This window comes from Sturnus vulgaris, chromosome 6 (assembly GCF_052056855.1).
Source record: "Sturnus vulgaris isolate bStuVul1 chromosome 6, bStuVul1.hap1, whole genome shotgun sequence".
Taxonomy (NCBI): Eukaryota; Metazoa; Chordata; class Aves; order Passeriformes; family Sturnidae; genus Sturnus; species Sturnus vulgaris.
The window spans coordinates 13148732-13168328 of record NC_142248.1 but is presented as its reverse complement, the minus strand read 5'-3'; the positions used below and the strand labels follow the sequence as shown (position 1 = coordinate 13168328).

At 42.4% G+C, this 19597-nt stretch overlaps 1 protein-coding gene across 5 annotated transcripts in view; it reads left to right on the top strand.

Annotated features, from left to right (window-relative positions):
* RGS6 (regulator of G protein signaling 6) overlaps nt 1–19597 on the top strand; it is a 253141-nt gene that overhangs the window by 158888 nt on the left and 74656 nt on the right. Inside the window, exon 1 of one of the 5 annotated variants that reach the window (XM_088167051.1) lies at nt 13298–13375. The exons of the other annotated variants lie outside the window; for them this stretch is intronic. The gene's annotated coding sequence lies outside the window, so the exon portion shown is untranslated. Of the gene's footprint in view, nt 1–13297; nt 13376–19597 lie in introns of those variants that run through there. 5 annotated transcript variants of the gene reach the window in all.

The window sequence follows — 19597 nt, the reverse complement described above, 5'->3', positions numbered from 1 at the left end:
AACCATTAGAAAAATAACCAACTCATTTTATCAAGTGAGTACATCAGCCTCTTTATTCCATGTATAGATTGTCTTAATCGTTATCTAGCATTCTTTGGCTTTTTAAAGTCAACATAATTTTTAGGGTATTATTTATTGGGCAGATTCTAACTAATCCAAGAGTTTCTTCTAGGATTTAAATTCCCTGACTTTTATCAGTGTGTTGTGTTAAAGAAATGCAGAAGTTAGCTCCAATAACTGTAAATCCAGGCTCATAAATAATTTTTAGGTGTTAGCCTTGATAGGTGAGTATTGTATGTTTGATACATCTCAGTTACAACATTGAAGTTACTATTAATGTAACTCTTGGGGGTGAAGTGAAGAGGAAGGGTTGGCTTGGCTTTTTTGCTTTAAATAGTACAAAGAATTACATAGATCACGAGTTTATTTTCTACCATAAATAGCCAGAAATCACTGTTGCTGGAAGCTGTGCTGTAGGCGAAGGGGGTTGGCATAATTCTAGATTGGACAAACTGTAGGGTCTGGTTCGTGTGAATACCCTGAATGGTCAATGAATACCTTGTTTTATTCTGCCTGTTCCAGCAGAAATACACAGCTCTTTGGTCTCTTATGTATTTGCACCTGAAAGTGTCATAGATTTGGCTTTAGAACCTTCTATAAGAGAAGCAAAGAGGACAACAAAAAGTATTCAGGCTTTCCATACATATCCATTGCTATAAATATATACATTTGCATGTTTCCTTTGGATTTTTTTTTTCCTATGTGGATAAATCTCTCAAAACTGCATGCTGGCTTCCCATGGATTTGTTTTGAGTATGGTGTGAACTGATGAGCTTGGATATTTTTGATGTATGATTCACTACCACATGCAGAGAAGAAAATTATATTTTTGTCCTGCAGAGCAATAAAACTAAGCAATTAAGTCTTTGTTCAGTGAACTCCTGTTTGGTGGCCGGGTGCTTTCCCAGAAGAGAGTCTCAGGATCTCAAGGTCACTTGCACTGGAAGAATTTTCTCCATGTAGATAACTTCACAATATGGCCAGGATTGCAGACTAACTCTTACCTAGGAATGAATAATAAAACTGACAGGAAACTTTGAGAAGTTGGTTAATGTAATATGCGAAGTATACTTGTAGGCAAAAAAATAGCACAGACTGATGAGAACAGTAACTCATGTTTCTAGCAGTGGAAGGTGTTACGTCCAATTATTATAGGGTGTTGTGTGGTATTGGTATTGCACAGAAATTCTGTTATTTTTGAAGCTATTTTATTGTGGATAGGATTGTCTCTCTCGGAGGTTTGTTTGTGTTGGTTTTTTTTTGTTTTTTTTTAGAAACTCAGTTGTTTGCTGGCTGATGCCAAAACAGTTGTCAAAATCACTGAGTGAATAATTTTTGATGAGTTTTCCTTTCATGTATTTTACATTTGCCCTAACTACTCAGTAAGTTTCATTCCTATTTCCTGAATAGGTTACACTGATAGGAAACGACACTTTTTAACAAATGAGATCTGCCAAATGTCCGGTGTTGTAGGCTATCTATGTTTTTTCTCCTACGAGAGAGACAGTGACAGGAAGCAGTAGTAGTCATAGAAAATAAAAGTTACTATGTTCTGATAAAAATTTTGATCATAAAGTTGTAAGCTAATGAATTGGACAGTGGCAGATTCATCAAAGCTTATTTCTTTTGTCAAGCAAGAAAAAAAAACCTCAGAGTCTAAAGACCAAATCTTTTAAATATGATTTTTAATTTTTCACTGTAGCATCTCATGTTCATCATTTACATCATTCCTACATGGACAGTGCATTATAATTTGGTTTTGTGTTTGTTTTTTTAAGTAGGAAGAGTTGATTTTAGAGCTCCAAAGAGCATCAGGTCTTTGACACTCCAGCCTCTTGTTACCTAGCTGTCTGTACATCCAGGGTTGCCCCATTCTGGATGCAGAATCCAGCACTTTGTTAAAACTTCATCATTTTGGTAATTGCACAGCCCTGTGATTTGTCCTGGTCTCTCTGCAGGGCCTCTCTGCCTTCAAGGGAGTCAACAGCTCCTCTTGGTTTAGTATCATCAGCAAACTTCTTCAGTATGCCTTCAAGTCCTGCATCCAAGTCGTTTTTGAAGATGCTTACAAGAATTGACCCTAAAATGGAGCCCTGCAGAGCCCCACTAGTGGCCTGTCACCAGTCTGATGTCACCCCATGCACTACAACTCTTTGTGCCCAGCACATGAGCCAGCTGCTCACCCATCACATGATGTGTTTGTCCTGCTGTGAGCTGGACTTTTTGTCCAGAAGGATCTTGTGAGAGGCAGTATCAAAAGCTTTACTGAAATCCATAAAATTACAACTGGCTTCCTTTGATCAACTAGGTGGGTTACCTTGTTATAAAAGGAAATTATTGCTGTTGACAAGCAATAGATCATGGAAAAGCACCCTTAGTATCTGTATCATGAAGTTATCATTCAGGTGGTTTGGGGATCTTTTGGACATGTTTGTGCCAGCTGTGGGGTATTCCTGTAGTATGTTAGCATGTCTTGGCACCATCTCTGTCAATGACTTCCTACTCATTTGCTCCCTGCTCAGCCCATTAGGCTGAGAGAGGCAGGAGAGTTACTGCAGAGAGCATCCCCCTCACAGCTCAGCAATCCCCATGGCTGGGTGCTGGCTCAGAGCAGGTGGGCTGGGAACAGACATGAAGCCTTGAGCTCCCACCTGTCTGCGCTGGGGGAAGCCTTCTGGCAGACTTGATGCCTTCCTGAGACTTTTAGCATCATTATTCTGTAATACTGCTCTATCCTCCCCATTCCTGGCAAATTTTTAAGGGTTGTGACATTAGAGTTGGGGAAGAGGAGGGAGAGATCAGAACAGTATCTAATGCAATCCGGGGAATAAAGATCAAGAGAGTACCTCTTGCAGCCTCTCTGCTGTAGTCAGCCTGCTTCTGAAGCCCTGTGCAAGTTAGATTTGAGCATAACTTCTAATTAGGTATCTGGGTCATGTTTGACATGCTCTTGGTTCGGCATTGACGTTTCTGTGCTCCTACTTAGCTCTAAATTTGCCAGCTGTTTTCCTTAAATAATTCCACTTTCCACTAAAGGATTGTGTATCTTATGTAATGACACCCACGGTAGTGTGAGGCCACTCATAGGGACACAGAGGTAGAAATAGCTCAGCATTTTACACCAGCCTTGGCATTCCTTAATTGAATCATTACAATTTGGATTCCCATCTCTGCTGTGATAAGCTTCTTTAGCTCTGCTGAGCTCTCATTCATTACATCTAGACTTTGTCAGTTTAGGTGCAGCTCTGGAAACAGCTGTCCTCTGTTCCACTGAGTCCTCTAGACCTTGCTTATCAATCCAGAAATGTCAGGATTAAATTCCCTTTCATTATTTATCTTCAGCAGTCAAAGGATTTGTTACCAATCTGGATAGGTTCAGGGATGAGTTGCATGAATTTTCTTGAAATAGTCTCAGGCCATGAAGCATTTTCTGAAACAGGGGTTCACATTATGTGAGCTAAACTAGACACAGCACTTTAGGTGCAGATTGTGACAGTGCTGGAAAAATCATGCTGGGGTGCAGAGTATCAGACCAGGAAAAAACTTTGCATGTGCAGTGACATGTTGGAGATTTGTCATTTTAAGACTACTGTTAAAGCAGGGTTCATTCCATTAGGGCCCATGCTCTTGAAAGAAAGGTTTTAAAAATTACATCTGATTTTGTCAACACTCACTCCTCTTTCCTGGAATTCTTGGGCTGTTCTGTTCATAGAAAAGGCAATGCCCATTTTAGGGACAGTTTATTTGAGAATTGCATTGGCATATTTCAGTAGCCTTACTATTCCATTTTTAAAAATAATTCACTTTTAAAATTAAGAAATCCTGATCCTCCTCATCTTAATTCACCCTTTAGTTCCTGCTCTTTTTGCATGTATGTGGTACCTTCCACTATTGGCCTTACTCATTGTTTTCTTCAAGCCTGTCTCTGAAAGGAGCCTACAAGAAGGATGGAGAGGGACTTTTTACAAGAGCATGTTGTCGGAAGACAAGAGGGAATGGCTCAAACTAAAATAGAGTAGGTTTGGATTAGATATTAGGAAAAGTATTATTTACTGTGAGGGTGGCGAGGCACTGGAACAGTTTTCCCAGAGAAGCTGTGGATGCTCCATCCCTGGAGATGTTCAAGGATAGGTTGGATGAGGCTCTGAGCAACCTCGTCTGGTGAAGGGTATTCCTGACTATGGTAGGGGGTTGGAACTAGATTTTTAAGGTCCCTTCCCAACCCAAGCCATTCTATGAAAATAGTTCACATTTCTCAGGGATTAAAGCCAACCTGCTCTGTTGTGTGGCAAGACAGCACACAGGAATGGGAGCTTGGGGGATGTGTGAGGGGAGGTTGAAAAGCCATCACACCTTGATTCTGATGGTCATCTGCGATTGCATATTTTCATTTTTGGGTAACAGTGATTGTTTATGGGGACCTGTAGGTTTGCCCTGAAGAACAGGAGGGTGTCCTTTGTAGACGATACTCAGAGAGATGGATTAATTTGCTGCCACAGTGAGAGGTAAAACCCGCAGATGCTTTGTATCATATCTGCATGGGTCCATGGAGCCACCTTGCTGGCTTTGCTAAATTAAAGGAAAGTAGCATCTGCTCTTCAGCTGTGTCACTTGATCAGCTTGACTGAGTCTGTGAGCCTGTTCCTGCCTGTGTCACTCACAATTCATCCTGGCTTGTCCTGTTGCATAGCAAACTTTATTTCTGGAGAAGTATTGTGGAATTCCACTGTCCTAATGAAAACTTATATAGACTCGAACAGTAATATGAATGGCAGCTGCATTTTGTTTTGCTACATAAACTTATCCCTTTTTTTTATTATTCTTGAACTTTGTATGTCAAGCATTGAGTGATGAAATGGTAATTTCATGGTATGTTTTGGGACATGGGATAATATATAACCTACCCTCTGTAAATAATCAGAGATGCCAGGAAGGGCTGTAGTAATGATGATAATGTGCAATACCATATTTTGAGTGAGAACTTGCTGAAGGCCCTTTGGCATCCAGAGGAGTCACGCTGTATCTGTTTAGGGAATTTGCTGCAAGTGCTCTAATATTAGGTGGATTTTTACAGAACAATTGTGAGCAAGACTCTGCAGGATCCCTGCTGGTGCTGGGATACAAGTTTTCTGAAAGGGTAGCTTCTAGAGAAGCCAGGCTACAGTGGGTATCCATACATGCAGCTGCACTTGGAATCCCTGTGGCAAAGACAATATCTTTGCAAGCTCCCTGTAGGTGTTGGGAGGGACAGAAGATAGGGCATGTCCTTTCCAGCTGTGTCCCTTTTCTCCTGCTTCTGCCTTTTTTCCTCGTACCCTGCAGCTGCTGAAGGGACCAATCTCACCTACTGAGATGTGAGTGTACAGAAGATTTCTCTGAAGTGATGCTTTTGGCTAACATGGGGCAAAAGTTGGCAGATGGGAACTGCAAAAGGCAGGCTCTAAGGGGTATAGTAAGAATGCCCACTGTGTGTCAAACCAATGGCCACCAGCAACCCTCTGGCCATGGATCTTGTAGGGGATATCTAGGGTAGTATATAAGAAAAAAGTCAATGTGTAGCAATATTGTGGAAGCATGTTGCTCAGTCTCCAGCTGTCTGGACTGAGAGGGACATGGTGGGGATCAGTCAGATGTTTTGCCGTTCTGCACCGATTTGGTTATGTTTACACTTTTCAGATATATGGAACAAATGGTTTTACCTCCCAGTAAAGAAAAAAAAGCCTTTTAGGAAGTACTTTGGAATAAGAATTAAATAAATTCAGCGTTTTACATTGACATACATAAAATCCTGCAAATGTACATGTAATGTACTTTTTGGCTTGTGTATGACAGACACAAAGGTGCACTGTCATAGACATGGATTTTGATGTTTGACTGGAAAAATTTTCAGGTTAACATGTAGGTGTGCAAATCAGTTCTTCACTTCTTTCTTGACTAATACAAAGAGCTGGACTAGATTAACATTATAGATCTCTTTGAAATTAAATATTCTGTTGTATTCTGGTCAAGTAACCATCCCAGTTAGTTAGCTGAAGAGACTGGCTGAGAATATGTTTTGGTAGTGCTAGTGCTATGGAGAACCAACTGCTCTGTGCAGAAAGATCCTGCACTGATTATCTTCAGCACCCAGGACATCTCACCCTTACTGTCTCAGTGTGCTTGAAGGTTTCATCTTTCTCTGCAGTTCAAGGGAATTAGTCAACGTTCCTTATCCCATCACATCCCACCTGAACCTGCTCAACCTGGTACTACCCTTGTTTGTCACTTGACATCACTCCTGTTTTCTTATCTCTGCTTAAGTCACACAGGTGGCTTGAGCCTTTTATGCTTGTTTAGGATCACAGTGAATGGTGGCATTTTGATACAAAACTTGTTTTGTTTGGCTTTTGTTTGTTTTCTTTTTTAGATTTTGGATTTATATATATAGGTATAGCTGGAATGCACAAAAAATTAAAAATCCAGCAGGTGTGTGGTTTGCAGTTAATCAAATACGTGCCCTGAAGAAAGTTTTGTCCCTTTAATATTGCATTACTGAGTACTTTCATGAAAGAAGTTCCCACTTACCCTTAAGGGGGAGTTTTGATATGTATCGTTGGTAATTTTAAAAGAAATCTCTGCAGTACTGGAAGACTGTGAATTATATAGCTCTTTATTTTATTGTGTATCAACTAAAATATTCCCACATTGTGGATGTAGGGTTTTTTTTAAATATATAATTTTATACATGAAACTGTAACTAAAGAAAAAAATGTGCCCAGGTTTTCCTGTAAGTCTTAAATCGTTTTACAAAATTTTGACTGGTGAATTGTAAAGCAAAAAGTAACAATCTGATGAATTATAGAATTTATTCTGAAATATAGAATTTATTCTGGCCTACTTGCCAGCTCAAGAAAGAGATGAATGCTTGAAACCAAGCTCAGGCTCCTCCAGAATCTGTGTGGCTAGGTGAAACACTTCAAGTGCCCTTGAAATAAGCTTGGCATTAAAAAATGGCTCTAACATTATGCCCATACATCTTGTCGAAAGCTGGTTAGATGTAGGCTCCTGAGGGCTTTTCAGCTTTGAAAATGGAACAAAAGGCTCTAAAGTAATTTCTGAAACTTGTGTCTAGTATAATTTTATAAAATTCAGTAAGGTAGTCTGTAGAACAACCTTTCATTGTGCTGGTCGTTTGTCTGGGGTTGACGTCCTTTGTAGTCAAGAGATGTAACAAATCTGTCTGGGGTAGTTCTCAAAAACACAAATAGTTATTAGCCTGCCATGGCCCAGTTTTAATCTGAGGGGAATGTGTATGTCTTTGTGTATTCAGGGAGGCAAAGGGATGCAAACAACTAGAGAGAAGAAAAGGAGAAATGGGCAAGGAAGTGCATTTGTTTTATTTTCAGAATTACTACTTTAGAATACCAAATTACAGACAGCATACAAATACCCAACAATTTAGTTTCATAAAAGGGAGCAATCTACACCAGCATAAACATATAATTGCTTCAAAATAGGTTAAGACAATAATGTGCATTTAATAACCAGATGATAAAATTGAAGAGACCTTAATGGAAAAAAAATTCAGTCGAATCTAAGCTAGCTGGAGACCTACTTATCTCCATTCCTGATAGCCACTGATTATACATCCTGCTAAAAGGATAAAAGCCCCTATTGGTTTTCTTTTTCTACAGATCAACTTTTCTTACATGGTTTTAATACCGAGAAAGCAATCAAGCCCCATCAACATGTGGCTGTTTTCATTGGCATGTGCTTTGGCAGGGGCTGTTGTGGGTTTGTATGGAGCTCTCAGTCTGCACAGGGAGGGACTCACTAGTGGTCAAACTGGTCTGTATTTAGGAGTAGCTATATTCTTCCCTGATACCAGAGCTTAACCAAGCTGCTGTTGCCCAGCCATGACAGCTTGGTTTGGTGAGAGGTCAAAGCATTTGCTGGGCTAGCAGGGCAGCTCTGGTGCTATAGAGAGGGTAGACAGAGCCACACCAAAGGCACCAACTTCCTGACCCTGTATTAAAAGCCTCAGAAGTGAAAGAGTTGAAAAAGTGATTAGCAGCTAGAGGTGCCTCTCATGGTACCATTTCACTGTGCTGGATTGCTGGCCCTCATGGCAGTCTGTCAGTGCAGACACCCTTTCTCCTGCAGCCAGAGATTCAGGTGATCTAGAAGCTCCTGTACAGTGAGCCCCACTTGAATCACTTGTGTGCCACATAGCCCAAAAGTTGCTAACTGGCCATCCCTGCCATAGTGCTTCAGATGGGCATTGCCAACAACTGTCTAGTTCTTGACTATCTGCAAATGCTTGAAAATTTTTCTTCTTGTTGTTGCCCATGGTAAACCTGCTGTATGCTCTTCTGCTCTGCTTCCAGGGCTTGACTGCATGTCCTTTACACATTTAATCTGAAGTGGTAGTGAAATAAACACATCCTTTCCATTTTGTGTTTCCATTTCAAATAATGGCAAAATCTGTTCTCCCTTATAGAATCATGGAAATTTTTAGGTTGTAAAAGACCTTTAAGACTATTGAGTCCAGTCATTAACTCATTAACCTAACTCTGCCAAGTCCTCTGTTAAAGCATGTCTCTGGGTGTCCCATCCACATGTCTTTTAAATACCTCCAGAGATGGTAACTCAACCACTTCCCCCAGGCTGCCTGTCCCAATGTGTGATAACCTTGTCAGTGAAGAAATTTTTCCTAATATCCAATCTTCTAGCTTTATCACTTGTTACATGAGAGAAGAGGCCAACTCCCACCTTGATACAACCTCCTTTCAGATAATTGTAGAGAGTGATAAGATCACCCCAGGCCTTCTTTTCTCCAGGCTAAACAACCCCTCGGCTTCTTGTCTCAATTGGAGAACAGAATTCTGATTCCCATGGGCTGCAGGAGGAGCAGGAGAAGAATTTAACCATGTTGAAATAAGTATCTTAAATTGTGTTCTTTAGATCTGTTTATGGTCTACTCATAAAATGCACAGTCACTAGGCAGAGGCTAAAAGTTTGTTGGCCTTTTTTGCATTTTTCTGGATGTTTCTATGATATATTGTAGCAGGCTGACCCTGGCTGGACACCAGCTGTCCACCAACGCACCATCATTCCTCCTCCTCAGCTGGACAGGAAAGAGAAAATACAACAAAAGTCTCACAGGCCAAGATCAAGACAGGGAGAGATCACTCACCAGTTACTGTCATGGGCAAAACAGACTCAACTTGGGGAAATTAACTGAAATTATTACCAATCAAATCAGAGTAGGATAATAAGAAATAACCCCTGATCTCTTAATAGCCTTATCCCAGAGACACTACCACCTCCACTGATTAGCTCAGCCTTGGCCAACCGTGGCAGACCCATCTTGGAGCCAGCAAGCACTGGCTCCATCGAGCACAGAGGAAACTTCCAGCAGCTTCTCACAGAAGCTGTGTGGAGCCATCCCACTGCCAAAACCTTGCTGTGCCAGTCCAATCCATGTGCATAAAGTGCTTTTTTTTTACTGTGAACCTGTGACAGCCTTAGTGAAGCCTCACAAGAACAGACTCCAGACTTGGACTCACAAGACCTGCTAAGACAGGTATTTTTAAGATCTAGGTCTAAATATAACGAGAGTTAAAGTCACAATACCAAAAGCATCTCTGGCAGAAACGCTGTCAGTTTGCCAGACCAGCGTTCTGGGCTTTTATTGTAATTTGAAGAAAATTTTTTTTATTTGTAGTGGGCATTGAGGGAAAGCTGGAGATGCTGATTATATCTTATAATATTGGATACTGGGGGGATGAGGATAAGTCATTGGCATTGGAGAATTTTCTTTGAGAAGTATGTCAATAATTTGTCATGCTGCACTGCACTTTATAATAAGGCTGTCATCTCCATATCTGTGACATGACTCTATGTGTTTTCAAATTTAAATGCTTAAAAGACACCCTCATGACTTTAGGAAGCAAATATCATCTCTTGTTTTAACCTCTTCTCTCACCAGACCAGCTCCTGGCAGCAAATTGTAGGTTTAGCCCTAGTCTGGCAGCCTTTGCTTGGATTTTGCAGCAGGTGTGTCCAGAGCAATGAAGGGAAGCTGTTACTTGATTGGGTCCTTGGTTTTAAATTTGCATGACCTGGTTGTAGCCTGATCATATTTGCACAAGAATCTGGGAGTAAGCTGGCAACAGAATGTAAACACTGCTCTTTCAATTCGTTCTTTCGAGTTGGAAACAATATTCTGAGTTACTTGCCTTGGGACCTACTGTAGTTTGCTCTGAGAATAGTGTTAGCAAAATTTGCACAGCACTGACAGGTTTCAGTCTGTGAAAGTAAAACCAGAAATGAGCCTTTACAGAGCAGGGATTCTGCACAGGAGTGTAGGACTGGGGGGACTTTTTTGGCAGGAATTGGGAATTATGTTCAACACCATGAAGTTGCAAGGCATTTTTTGTTTGCACAGTATTAAGTAAGCATCATTTCATTAATCTTTACAGCTCTCCTGAAGGACATTACACTTTCTTCAGCCATGTATTTGTCCTTCAGGAACATTATATGTGGTCTTTCCCAAGCCATACAAAAATGTACCAGAATGGAAGTTTGAATATCCCTGATGAAGTCCAGGTACATCCAGTAGCAGAAAAGAACTTTCCATCTTTTTATGTTTCTCATTCAGGTATATGTATGGACTATTACAGAATTCAGTGGAAAGTGTGTTCACATATCTTAGATTAGCAGTTGACCATTTAGGTTTTGGAAGTGCAATTTATTTTTGCTTACCTGTTATTGTTTTCAATATATATATTCGTATTCCTTGGGCCTTTTTTTTACAGGCTTGTCTTCTTGCTTCTTGTACATTTTCTCCATTCACTTCTACTACTCCTTCTCCCTTCTAACTTGCCTCTGTACATGCAGCATAAGCTAATGGAATGTGAACAGGCTGAGAAGTTTATTTCAGAGTAAATCACTATTCTGGACAGAATAGCTGGACAGAATCTGCTGAGCTTGTGAGGTACTGTGGTTGTAAAAAGTGACCTGGCATGCTTTCACCTGGCCTCATCAGAGTTGTGACAGTGCCATTAGCAGTGCAGTTAGTACAACACCCAAAATTCTGGATACAACACGGGGAGGAGAAGGCACAGCCAGCCAGGGTGGGGCAGTGTGATTGCAGTTGTCTGAAGAAACTTGTCAATTTTTAACCAAGGAATATGAGGTGTGGTCCGAGTTATTCTACGCCCATTACTGTGTGGGGGAGGAAGAAAGTTCTTTTCCAGTATGACTCTAGGTTTCAGACTTGGTAATTTTATGTTTTCATAGAAAAATATAATGCCACTTAGGAGGCCTTTGCTGTGTCAGAGCTAATTTGACCTGTAAAATTTTTATATGGCCTTTAGAGGAGTATTTTGTAGTGAGATTGCTGTAGTATTTGCAACATTATATATGTATTCACTATTCTTCCACTTAATCTGGTGTCACTTAGTTACCTTGCTTTTGGTACAGTGGGATTTCTGGTCCCAAATCCTCCAAACATCATTTGCATGCTTGTTCTTGCAGAGGGGACCATACAATGAACATTCCAGCAACTAATCTCTAAGTTGTGTTCCTGAGGTGGGACTATATGAGTATACAGAGGCAAAGCCTTGGATTCCTGTATTTTTATATAATTTTTATTGCCTGCTTCTATATAACAAAACATTTTGTTAGCTAGAAGTGACTTCTTTATAATTTTTTACCCTCAGTTTAACATGATCTCTTTTTGGATTTGACTTTATTTATTTCTATTGCATTGCTTTGCAGATGAATTTGCTGTAATACCTCCAAAATTTATTTTTTCTTCAAAATTTTTGTTCCTCAATATATTCTATACCTTTAGCTGTTTATATTTCCACTCTCTTGATTCAGTTTAATTCATAAGGTTATAGCTTTAACTCTTTTGGGTGGTTAACCTGTTTTAGATGCTTTATTTTCCTCTGTGAGAACAAAAGAAGTTCAGATTACAGATTTTCAGCCATATGAGTTTTCTTCTTGTGTCCAGGCTTTGCCTTTTCATCCCCAGTGCAAACATAAGTGAATATGTTTATAAAAGGCAAGATCTATAGCACAGTAAAATGCTCAGCATTCTTGCTCTGTCCTGCAAATATTTCCATGTGTACCTGACTTTGTTCTGGGAGCAGGCCAGTGAGCTGGCTGTGCTAGGACAGGCGACTGCTTGGCAGCTTTCCCAGGCCAGTGCCACAGTGATCCAAGTGCTGTGTCTACTTTGTTGTCATCTTTCCCGGGGAATTGATGCAAGGTGCTGATGACTTGTTGAGGAAAAAGAGGACATCGCACATCTGAACGTGTTCCTCGTGAGCCACGTGGTCCTGGGGTGGAAGTGAAAAATAAGCAGAAGATAAGGTATTCCCCTGCTCTGCCTTTGCATGCCTGTTTTCAGATACCGCCTGACGGTGTGACCTATTGTATTTTGCCGTTTTATTAAAATTCTGTGTTTTGAATGTCTGGAACCTTTTCCTCTCGCTTCTCTTTCCTGTGAGTGGCTTCAGTGGACACAGCGTTCCTCCCTCTCTCTCCCGTGTGTCTCCCGGGGTGTGGGGAGGACCGGACAGTCTCCTCTCCTTTCCGCCTGGAGTCTATTTGCTCTCCTTATCTCCGAAATCAGTGACCTCTGAACGCGATGAGCGCCGCTTAGAAGAGGGGTGCGGGCTCCATCTGGTTTTCCAGCGGCCTCTTCTCCCCCTGCAGCTCCCGGGGAGCCGGGAACCCGGCGACGGCTTCGCTCTGGGGCAGTACCTGTGCCCGGGGCAGGCGCTGGGGAGAGCGCGTCCCCGGCTCTGCTTCCCATTCCCCGGGCAGCACGGCCAGCTCCCATTCCCCGGGCAGCACGGCCAGCTCCCATTCCCCGGGCAGCACGGGCAGCTCCCATTCCCCGGGCGGCACGGCCAGCTCCCATTCCCCGGGCGGCACGGGCAGCTCCCATTCCCCGGGCGGCACGGGCAGCTCCCATTCCCCGGGCGGCACGGGCAGCTCCCATTCCCCGGGCAGCACGGCCAGCTCCCATTCCCCGGGCAGCACGGCCAGCTCCCATTCCCTGATCAACACCACCAGCTCCCATTCCCTGGGCAGCACCGCCACCTCCCGGCCGTCGGCCCGCCCGGCCCAGGCGCAGCCCAGCTCAGCGGGAGGGAAGCGGGCTGAGCTCAGCCTGCCGCCTGCCACCGGGGGCTTCGGATAAGGGAGGATGGACAAAAGGTGAAGCGAGGGAAGGAGCGATATGCATTTTAAATGAGAAGGTGGTCCGAAGTGAGAATGATCTGAAAGCTTTGGAAGAATGTTTGTAATACCAAGAGAGGTTTGTTTTCCTCGTAATACGCGTTGATTTGCCATAGCGCCCAGGCGGTGCGGTCCGGGCCCTGTGGCCGGTGTCCGGAACTTTGGAGGGCCGGTTTCCAGCAGCTGTGCCCTGGCCCCGGGCCAGCCGTGCCTCTCTGCCGCCGGGCCGGGCCGGGCCGGGCCGGGCCTGTCGCTGTGGGCTCGGGCGCGCGGCCGCCGCCGTTCCTGCGGGCGCAGCGCCCCCTGGCGCCGCCTCTCGGCATTGCAGCGCCAGCCCCCCGAGCCCGCCGTGGCGACTGCGGGGCGAGCGCACGAGCCCTGCGCGGACACCAGGGAGGCGTGTTTGCTCCTGCTTTATTTTTCATCTTCATGTTTACCAGAAGAATTTTTTTTTTTTCCTAGGGTATTTACATTGTTCTAGTTTCTACAGTCACTCGTGAAACTACTCTCTGAAGGTATTTTAAGAGTCCTCTCTCGGAATTTCTGATGAATGAAAATACTTAGCAAGACCTTACAGAACACCATGTTGCTGGCCTAAGAAAAAATAAAAAGCTTTTGCTTTACATAGTTTCCGAATAATAAAGCTCAAAATCCTTTCTAAAAGCAGCATGCATGTGTTTTGCTGCACTACAAGGCTCTTCTGTGGAAATCTGCCCAGACAAACTGGTGAGAAACGCTGTAAGGTCCGAGGTTTTTCCTGCCACAGTCAGCAGGACACGGCTGAATTCAGGGTGCACAGAGCTGCTGATGTGCCCAGGGATATATTTCTGGAGAGCAAAACCAGACGGGGTTTGTCAGGAGTCTGGGGGGTGGTAAAAGACTTACCCTGGTTTGCAGGTTTGCAGAGGGAAGTGAGTGAAGCTGCTGGGTCTCAGACCGGGATGTTGGATGGCAGCAGGAAAGCAGCAGCACTGTCAGCTTTGTCCCACTGCTGGCGGGTGTTGCACCACAAAGCTCTCTCAAACAAAAGAGCTGCTCTGATCAAGGCTGATCCTCACTACGCAGTGAATGGCTTTGTAAAGGCTGTGCTTTGCCCTTGGGTAGCAATCCAATACACAAATGGTGCCCATCACGCTTCAGAATCTGTTGCTATCAGAAATCATTGCTGTTTTGGGGCAGCCCATCAACTTTTCCAACTCCAAACCCATACTTACATCAAAAGGAGTTAAATAAAATGTTGGTCTTCAAATTCTTGGAGGGGAAAAAAAAATAAAGAAGGAAAATGTTTTGCTATATTCTCTTTATCTTAGGATGAAAAAAAAATCCTTTCTAAAATTCAGAGACAGATAAATGGTGTTTTGACATTGGACTCAATTGCTAAAAATGAATGGTAGTAGTTCAGTGCAGCTTTCAGCTTTTCAAAATGCTTCTTACTTTCAGAGTTTGTTTAGTAAAATAAACTTGAAGGGTTTGCCAGACAGGAAATCTAATTCTTAATTATAGGTATTTACGAAATTATGATTGTTGTGTTTACTGCTTGTATTATGCACATCCTTGTGAAATCAATCAAATACAAGAAAGAACAAATAATTTACCTATTTCGAACTTGTTAATTGTGGCCTGTTGATTGCTTCAGTGTCATCATTAAATTCTTCTGAACATTTAGAATTCCCCGTTAGGTATCTCTGACCAAATTTGACATGAAGGAACAAGCTGTTGTCTGCAAAATCAACTGTTCCTTGACAGTAGAAGTCCCTTTAACACAGGGTTTAAGGAGCCTTGTTTAAAATACGACCTCTAGTGTAAGTGTCAATATTGTCTCTTTGTTTTGCATGGCACTAAGTAAATTGTCAGCATATAGAGAGAGTTGTAATTCTTTTGGCATTACCCTTGAATAAAAGAAATTACTGCCTTTATCCTGCTGGAGAATTGTCCCTGATTGACTGCTGCACCAGTGAGGCCAGCTGTGCTCCAGGGCAGCCAGCATTATATGTGACTGAAAGACCTAGCAGGAAAAGGGGTGGGAAAGCAGAACAATATTGATTATTTTATTTTAAGAACAACGAACTCCTGGAGAGAAGAGAGTTACAGGCATTGGGTCATTTAATTTTCCAGGTAATGCAACTGTTACTGCATCACTGCAAACACGGTGTGTGGTTCTCAACCTTTCCTGAAGAACATGACAGGGGAAAACAGGTACCAATGTCTCATGAGGAAGTGGCTTTCTTAGAGAATTTGATGAAGGTAACTACTCTTCTCTGTGATAGAGATCACAGACGATCATGTTGCTGTAGTTAGCACAGAAGTGTGTGGTCCTGGGAAAGAGCTGTTGCGGCCAGGGCTCGCTAGATTTAAAAATTGACTTTTGTAAACAGAATTACTGCAGAAATTCACAGAAATCTGGCATAGGTGAGTACTACAATTCCAGACCTCTTAGTAAATATTGTGCCAAAATCATTAAAATGCTGCAGCTTTCAGAGCTTTGCTGTCTTGCACCACTTGGTGACATTTACACCTTTGCAGGGAAACTGTTACAACACTGGTGAGGGAAAGGAGGACCTTGATGTAACAGCCTTTGAAATTCAGTTTGTGAATGAGGACGTGGTGTGAAGTGACCTGATAGTTGCTTGCTGAAATACATCAGTCACCTTCTAAGTTTTATTTTCTTGTTTCCTGGAGAAGGAAATTAGCTATTAAAAATATTAATATATGATTGAAATGACAGAAGCGTTGCCTTTGATTTAAAGGCTGTGCACATGAATTGAATAGAAGTAAAAATGTTTCATCCCTAACAAGATCTGACACAGGAATCTTCAAAAGCCTCGATTCCAGCAGTGCTTAGAGTTGCTTCCTTCGCTGTTTTGTTGCCAAATCATTTTGACAATGTGAGGAACAGCGCCTAAACACTACTATATGGCAGAGAGCCAAATTGCTAAGCTGTATGAGCCACTTCAGTTGTCTGAGTAATGCAAAGGCAGAGCTCCCTGAAAAGCAGCTGGAAATTTATGATCAGTTGGAGGTGTACAGGTGCATCTCAACGCATCCGCAGTTCTCAGTGATTTGTAAAAGGTGGTAATTTCAGATGCTACTACAAAATGCTGTTACTAGTGCTGCTGGGGGCTGGGAGTGCAAGGTACCACTTTCCTGCCTCTTGTACACCTCTATAAGGGCTCTCGAGGCTCATCTTCTGGACGTGTTGTAGGAGGTATGGGTTTGAATGACAGAGTGTGGAATTGCTAATTATTTTTGTTTTGCAATTTCCTCCCATACTCATAGTAACAGCAATTTGATATGAGTTGTATTTGAGGAGAGAATAAGATTTGGGCACAGGTCACATGGTATATCTCTAATTTAAGCCAAATTCTAGGCAAATGAAGCAGCAGCAGTGGGGATTGCACTGGGGTTATGGAATATCCTGGATTCTAGAGGACGTGTGCATTCAGGTTTACCAGTGTGTTTGTTGATGCCAGGCCTCTCCTTAGGTGGCACAGACACGATGGCAGCTCAGGTGTTCCCAGGCAGGTGAGGGGCGTTTAGGATCAGTAAATGTGTGGCTGCCCCATCTCACATCCCTCCGTGTGAGCAAAGGCCAGCGAGGGTCAAAGGTGCTGAGTGTCAGGTGTGAGGGCTGGGCTGACGTGACACAGCTCTGTCAAAGTGCATGAGAACAACACTGGGCCTGGCCTAACACCAAACCCTGCATGAGCTGGGCAGGTCAACTGGAAAAAGACCTTTTGCTGGTACCGCTTTTTTTCCAGTTGAGGACCTGGTTTAAGCTGCCCTGGCAGACCTCTTTCACTGGGATTAACTGTGTATCCATTAAGAGTTTTGCTAACTCAGCCTTACTGACATCACTGTAGAGCAATCACTTTAAATCCAGGGCTCTCGTGAGTGGCACCCTTGTGCTCCTCAGCATGGCTGTCTGCTTCTAGGTGTTGGTGATGGGGAGGGTATTGCAGTGTCTTCAGGCATGTCTGCTGCTGCTTTCTTTTGTGCCTTGTAAAGCTACCTGAGCTGGTTTTAGATGGGCAGCCTTGTAAGGAAAGAAGTGTGGCTGTGGTATCTCTGAGATGTAAGAGCTAATTTGTCTTTGTTACCTGGGTAAATTAGCCCGCACAGAGCTCGGCACCATCTTGTCATTTATTGATTCCTGTCTAGAGTGAAAATCTCCCTCTATAGGTCTGCATTGTGAAGGGAGTGTGTACTCTGGTAGCCTGACCAATATGATGAAAAGGCAAAAGTCCCTCTGAATAGCAGGTCAGAGGAAGGAGGTATTAACAGGGTTGAAAGTACACAGGAATTTGGATTTTGCGATTCTACATCTCCATCTTTCAAATTCTGTATTCCACCTTCCCAACAAACCTCATTCTTACTTCATATAGAGTATTATGTTTTTAATTTTTTATTACAAGAAAAGTAAATTGTAAATTCAAGCTCTCAAGTTTACAATGAACAAAAATACCCCTTAGAAACTTTGGCTGCTTTGATCAAAAAGGGGTAACACTCCTGCTGGTAATGGTTGTTAATAATTCACAAACAAGATTTAAAGTGAGTGTAACATAAAGGAAAACTGCTATTGCTAGAAGCTCTGGGCTGTTGTAGCTTTGATGATGCTCCTTAAGCTGTTGTAGCTTTGATGATGCTCCTTGCTGACACTGAGTGGTGCAATTACCACATGCTGATGAAGGAGAGCTGCAATTACCACATTTTCTGAGTCAACCGCTGAGGTATTTTTTTGGTTGGCATTGGTATTTATTTATGTACTCATTGTAGGTAAATTTTATAAAGTAGTTCCTCGATATTTGTAGCAGAATATTAGAGAGAGACCTAGATGTTCCTTTTTTTTTTTCCCCGCCATAAAAATTGTTGCTTTGTGTTAAATCCCTACTGTGAGCAGCAGCCTGTACTTCCAACTTAGCTGAAATAACTGTGGGTGTCAGTGGGGGGCTCTGTGAAAGAAAAATTGTAGCACAGAGTGCTAAAGGCCTTGAGAAATTTTGTATGAAATCGTTTTACCCTTTATCATGGGGGATGTTAATTTGTTTATTTTTGCAAGCCCAGTGGTAAAAATGGGGATAATTAACCTTTTTGTCCTAGATTTACCAAGGACTCGGAACTGGTTGGAGAAGGACCCAAGACGTTATTTTCATTTAATAGTGTGATTGCCATGATTGGCAGCATAAAAAACAGCTTGAGTGTCTGCTCATACACCTGTGCATATATTTTTGTCATTTCAACTGCTTGTAATTTTTTTTCTCCTGCTTTTCTCATAGAAATATTTAAAGATTGCTCTGAGTTCAGAAGCAAATTGTTTGGAAAATTTGGTGCTAAAATGAGTTCATCTATTTTGAAGAATGAAGTGACAGGAAGGAGGACATATTTTTACCCTTTCAGCAAAGGCTGTCTAGACTGTGAGTTTGGAAGTGATTGACATCAGGGGCCAGACACATGGCTTGTTTGACCATGGACTGTGTAGATAAGGTCTAGGAAGGGGCTGAACAGTTCACATTTTTCATGGGAAAAAAACAACAAAACAAAACAAAAAAAAGCCCTATCCCAACCAGACCAAAAAAACTCCCCCTGCCATGCAAAAGTACTTAATATTTTTTTAAACCATCAAAATATGTTCAGAGAATATTAGAGTTACAGTAACACTGGGGAAAAAAAAGGCAGTAAATAACCAAGCAGTCTTCTGTATCCTTCTGTAAACAGGTATGTACAACACATTCCCTCATGTTATGATCAAGTGGTATTTTTAAATGTTTTTAAGACTTCACTTGCTTCAGTGATATTATCTGTCAGTGCAGTGTGAGGCCGTGAATGATCTGAGATACAGGATTTCCTACCCCATCAGCTGGTGGCATCCAGGGGTCAGGGCTCAGCTTAACAAGTCCCATGAGACAGGACAAACTTTAGTCCTTGGCCACTGGTGCCACACCTGGCCACACAAGATGTCCCATGTCAAATCCCTGCAGAGCTCCACTCATCAGTGCTTGTCAGCTCTGAGATCTCAGGACAAAGTAAAAAAAAGCAGCTCTCTTTCCAGCCCTAGAAAAAAAAAATATATGCACGTATTTGCTGAGGTTTCAGAAATACTCCCGTATTTTTTATTTGTATACATATGCATGTGTGTGTACAGGTGTAGGCCTTGTCAGGGACATGTTAATCAACTGGGTGACAAGCAGACCCCAGTGGTCCTGGCTCCTTTGCTCAGAACTAGAGGTACAGACTCCACTCCAGGCAGCAGATCTTTAGAAACAGCTGGAGAATGGTGCCTTGTCCTGTCTGCTTTGTCATTTCA